This window comes from Oxyura jamaicensis, chromosome 1, assembly GCF_011077185.1.
Source record: "Oxyura jamaicensis isolate SHBP4307 breed ruddy duck chromosome 1, BPBGC_Ojam_1.0, whole genome shotgun sequence".
NCBI lineage: Eukaryota > Metazoa > Chordata > Aves > Anseriformes > Anatidae > Oxyura > Oxyura jamaicensis.
The window spans coordinates 174,250,762-174,256,460 of NC_048893.1; the positions used below are offsets into that span (position 1 = coordinate 174,250,762).

The 5,699-nt window shown below is 48.8% G+C and overlaps 1 long non-coding RNA gene across 2 annotated transcripts; it reads left to right on the top strand.

The window, feature by feature from the left end:
* LOC118164759 lies at window positions 1-5,463 on the top strand. Of its 2 annotated transcripts, XR_004749660.1 has the most exons (3): window positions 1-296; window positions 353-3,846; window positions 3,955-5,463. It is a non-coding gene; the product is annotated as an uncharacterized LOC118164759 (long non-coding RNA). The 2 variants fall into 2 exon arrangements; XR_004749659.1 differs by having other exon boundaries at window positions 353-5,463.
* Window positions 5,464-5,699: the final 236 nt, after the last annotated feature.

The window sequence follows — 5,699 nt, forward strand, 5'->3', positions numbered from 1 at the left end:
TTCCTTTCTCCCCATGGGGCTTTTCCCACAACTGAGGTTTGAGGACAGATGATGGCTAGAGAATTCATTTTGGAGCAGCACAGCGGAGGAAAACATGCTTGCTATCAGTGTTGTTTCTGCTGTGTTTGTGACGGAGGAAATGAGAGCAGGGGCTGGGGGGGAGTGAGCAGGACTGAGGAAGAGAAAGGAGAAGAAACAAGGGTGATAAGGGCCAAGCAGGCCTCTTATGAACTTCTCTTGGTCTGTGCATGTGATAGGCAGTGGAATATGAAAGGAAATTGCTCTCTGAACCCTGGGTAGATAAACATTTTGTATTATTTTAATTAATTAATTTATTTTTTTCTTTTCACAGCATCTGTTCTCTTTACAATGAGTATCTTCATGGCAGCTTTGTATTCATCCATTTTCTTACACCAGAGCCAGTGGGTTACTGCAGATAGGAGAAGCCAGTAGCCATGTATTTACTGCACCATCCATACACAAACCCTTTGTTTCAGACAAACCTCTTAACTGGGCTGACCTGCAAGTTTGGGTGAGGTGGAGGATGAGGCATAAAATGATCACAACAAAGCCTGAGTCCTTGCTTGGAAAGAGCCCTGGTGCCTGCTGGGACAAGGACAGGAGCATCCACTGAATTCCTCTGGAGGTAAAGGGACCTTCCCTACATCAGGAGCCAAAAAGCAAGGTACTATGCTAGGATGTTACTGGAAACTGGGAAAATGTATCGGGGGTGGGGGGGAGGGTACGTCTGCCCTATTCTTTTATTATTGCCTTAGCATCCGTAACTAGCTGCTGCTGCTGGAAAGCCTGGGTGCGACAGGCCTGCCCTAGCAGAGCGCAGCTATTCTGGCAGCCTGACACAATTCCTCCACGAGGAGCAGTCACACTAAACAGCACCGTTCTTGGATGTGTTATCATGAATGCATCCAAGTGTTTACAGGATTTTGACTTTAGTGAAGTTTGCAAGGCTTCTGCTTTGGTCTAGCTTTTTGGGCATCAGTGGAGATGCCCAGTGCATTGTTGTGACAGCCAGGGGCTGCCCTGCTTGCTGCTACCAAAGCTTTTGGGGACACACTCCCAGGCCTGTGGCACGTGTTGCAGGGCTGCAGTGTATTTTAACTATGGCTAAAAGAAAAGAAAATAAAAAAAAAAAAAAAAAAAAGCATCTGAACACAGACAGAGACCTGGCTGAGTCCCGGGAGAGGGGCTGGAGCTGGGAGGAATTTCACTGCAGCAATGATCAGCATCTTCTGTGGAGAAGAGAGCAGCAAGAATGTGAAGCATCTGTCTTATCTGCACCGTACTGTGACGAGAGAGTCACCCTCTGCTACGAGCCCGTTTCGGTGGCAGCAAAACTCCCGCGTGCCTCGCCGCAGTCATTTCCCAGGAAAGGTCGGCAGGAGGTGGGCACCAGGGCAGCTGATTCAGCAATTGCTCTGAATTCAGCTTTTCTTTTTATTCCGTATCAAAAAATAAGAAGCTGTTGTTTACGCCGGGCTCACTGAACGGCCCCTGTTCCCATGATACCTAGAGGAGGCTGACAATTATTCTCCCTGGCTTCTCCCCGGAGCTATTTTCTTTGCTGGCGGGGAGGAAATTGTTCATGTTTCATTGGCGCTACCGTTGTTCCAGCTGCCAGAGCAGGAATGTTTGTCCGCCAGCCTGCATCAGTGGCAGCGGCTCCCCTTCGGACCTGCCATCTGTTAGCTTATCGCTGCTCTTATCTGTGCCATGGCAGGGGCTGGGGGCACATCCCCCTGTGCCCAGCACTGCTGCAGCATGCCAGCAGCAGCGGGGGGGGGCACAGCGGGGGCAGGTAAGGGACACACGGGCAGGAGGGGGGGCTGCTCTGCCCAGATCCTCTAGGAAAGCTAAACTGCTTCTCCACATCTCTCCCCGGCCGTGATTGATCCCTTAATGAAATGCCTCCTTAAATATCCGCTGTAAATAGCAGCTGCAGTGTAACACAGGGGGCTGCTAGTCCCTGATTTACAAAACAAGGGCTCGTATAAACATCCTCTTTGGGAAGCCTTGCATCATCTGGGGGAAAAAAAATAATAATAATAATTTCACCCGGTTCTTAGCCCACTGGAATTCTCTGTACCATGGGGTCCTCCCTGCTCAGGAGGTTATTTTTGGGGGGCTTACTCCTGGGGAGGCCTGGATTTTCAGATGTTGCAGTCTCAGACCTGACTGTGCTGCGATTGCTGTTGTAAGAACTAAGACCCGAGAAACGAGACCTAAAAAACAAGACCCGCGGCATCCCTGGCCACCCCCCCAGGACTGTACTTTGAGCTTGGCAGTGCTAAACCCCCTGTCCGGAGCCGTGTCGGTCATCTCATTTTCCAACCCGTGTTCCAACCTCTTGTTTCCCTTTGTCTGGAGCCGGCGAGGGGTTGCTTTCTCCCCACGGAGCGTGCAGTGCCGGAGCCGCGCCGCTGAGCGGCACCGTCCATCCAGGCACCTCGTCCTGCAGGGCACCCACGCTGCTCCCCGAGCAGGTGCCCCCCAGGGACACCTCACCCCTGCAGGGGCCTGAGCATCATCCCCCAAAGCCAAGGGGTGAACCTATAAAACATCAGGGGATGGGGAAAGCTTGGCTGATAACCCAAGCCACCCCTACGTCACCATGTTGCATCCTAACGCAAAGCACCTTTCGTGATTAACAGCATTTGGACTTGGTAGGAGACATTCTCATTTATTTATTTATTTTCCCCCCTCTCCTTTCTCTTTTTTGTTTTTGAATTTGCATTTATTGCTTCCAGCTGTCCAAATGATCCGAGATTAAAATGTTCTTGACAGCACTGTCATTTTGGAGATTTTATTTTCTTTCTTTTTTGAGATGAAACTTAGAAGCAAAAGTTTTCAACGTTAAAATAACTCTGTGTTCGGTGTTTGATGTGCTATGAATGATATTTCCAGTAAATGGCCACATGTAAGTCAATATTTAATTTGTGTCTACTTTCACTTTCTGACAATTGTGACTGTTTTTTGACCTGGAAATCTGGAAGCTTGTTTTTTCAACCTGATTTAATAAGATTAGTGAAGATACAAAAGTAAACTGGTAAAAAGGGGAACATTTCAAGTCCTGTCAAACAGAAACAGGATCTGCACTTTCTGTTAATCCAGTTCCTTCAGTTTCTGACAGCACACCGTCCCAGCTGTCCTCAAAGCCCTGATCTGAGGACTCGTGGCCGGGGCTGGTGCAGGACCACGTGGGGCTGTGGGGGAACACATGCCGGTGTCCTCGTCCCCACACCATGCAGACCAGCAGGACAGCACAGCTCCTTTCTGGTAAAAACCTTTCCAGAGAAAACCACAGGGAAGGGAATGACTGCTGGGGTGCACCTCCATCCTGCCCTGGTCCTGACGTGTGTGTTTGGCTCACCACTTTCCCTGTGGCCCCTGTGTCTGCTTTGCCTGGCGAAGCCACTTCCCCCCTCCACCTTTCCCGGCCCAGAAATGCAATTTCTTTCCTCATTCCCGTGTGCATTTTGGAGATTCCAGCCAGGCGTGACGCTCTCCATTCTGGAGAGCAGGCTTGGTCCTGCAGCCTAACACACCGCCAGTGCGTTTTTAAACAAAGGACTGCAAGTTCTTCAAGCAACAGGGGGGACAGTTCGCCAGTTCCTTGTGTAATAAAACGGGGTTAGTTTATGTACTTTTAGAGAGGACAGTTTGGGGGTTGACAGCCAGAGCTGGAAGCCTGAGGAATGCGTATTTGTTGTTGCCAGATGACTTGATAGATGACACCACTCACACCAGTAATCAGCAGCTTTAAGCCAGTGCTTGGAGGAAACACCCTGCAAAGCCACCCGCAAGCCCAGCTTCCCAAAGTTACACAGCGTACCTAAACCTCACTGGAATCTGATTATCTGTAGCCCAACATAATCAGTGGGGACCTTGCATGAACATCAGCTGCAATGACTTAATTGTTGGTGCTTTTTCTTTCAGCAAGCTAACGCTGGACCAAGCAAGGCTATCCCAAGAGGTCAGCAGCCAGTTGGAAAACCCAGGAGCAGTTATGGGAGCCCATGGCTGCATATCGCTGCTGTGTAACAATGTGTGTTGTTTTCTCTGTCTTACATGTTTTAAGGGAAAATAAAATAATAAAATAAAATAAAATAAAATAAAATACTGTGGCCTGTTTTTCCTTTCCTCTCCAGACCAGAGTGAAATTCTCATAGCACTACCCTTCCTCCCACAAAAGCCCTTACTCAAAGACTGGTGGCACAACAAACATTTTTTTTTTCTTTTTTTTTTCTTTTTTTTTTTTTTCCTGAAGGAAATACAGGCAACAGAGGGTCCTTTTGCCAGTCCCATCCTTTCACTGGCGTTGAATTCAGAAAGGCTGCTCCTTGACAGTAGTCCTGCCAAGCCTAAATGAGCTGTGTCAGCTCGGGTTTGGATGCTTTCCCTCTTGGTGCCGGGCATTTTTTTCTGCAGTCGTTGTAGGGCACAGGCAAATTAGGCAGCTGCTGAGTAGATAGAGCTGCAAAATGGCCAACCACCACTTTGCTAGGGCCGCGGAGCCAGGTGTCCCACTGTGGGACATCCTGCATCCTGCCCCTCACCCTCCCCTTTCTGTGGCAGAAGAAGACCCACCACCTCCTCTCCTTGTTCTTCACAGTCAGAAAAGCAAAATGAAGCCTCTTCCAAAGTGTTGAGCAGCCTCGAGGTGACTGCCCAGCTGGGACACCTGTCCGGTGACACACCACACCATCTCCAAAATGCACTGTGCCTGTGGGCACCCCTGCACTGTCAGGGCTTGCTGGGGGAGGAAGAAAGTTCACACAGCCTGGATGAACAGCAGAGCTGCAGCCCCACAGTGCTTTGTTTAGGAAAACAGCTGCCTTTTTTTTTTCCTGTGTGGTCTGAGCAACATGCAAGCAAGGACCAAAGCACTTGCAAGCCACGGTGGTGGTATGAAAGCAGTAATTGCCTCACTTGTGTGGGGATCCCAGTGGAAGCATTGGGAAGTGTCAGCCAGCTGTGTCCCCTGCCCTCCTCACGCTCCTGCTCACCATGGGGAAGGTGGAGAGTCACCTCCCACACCCGAGCAGGTTGCTGGTAATGTCTGTGACACGTTTGCCCCTTCTGCCCTCATATCCTGCATCTCAGGGGCTTCCTCCTAGCTGAAAATAGAGGGCTGGGGAATGACCTATCTGTCTGCCCAAAATTACAGGGGGAGGAAAAGCCCTTTTTTTTTTGTTTGTTTTGTTTATTTATTTATTTTGTATTTGTGTTGCTAGCATAACTGAAGATCCCAGCTGAAGCTGTATTCAGGGTTCTACCAGCACTTCATAAAAAGGTGGACGTGTCCTGAGGACCCTTCCAGGAAGCAATGACAAACGGTGGAAGTTGTTAAGAGGATAGCGAGAGTGTCTAATAAAACACACTAAAATGAACATCTGCTTTTTGGCTGGGGGTTACTGTAAACAAAATTATATCAGTTATCTCTGATTTCTGCACAGTCATTGTTTTTTTCACATATCACAGCTGAGAAGGCAATTTGAGAGGGGAGGAAGAGTTCACTTCTAATACTGCTGGCTGAAACCACATAGTAGCAGTAGAAATAGATTTTCTGTCTTCTTAAATTTTCAGATTAGGACTAGCTATCTTCTCAAGAGACCTTCCTTGGTCCAATGCAAGTCATTCAGCTCATTTGGAACTGCACAATCATGAGATAATTTAAGCTG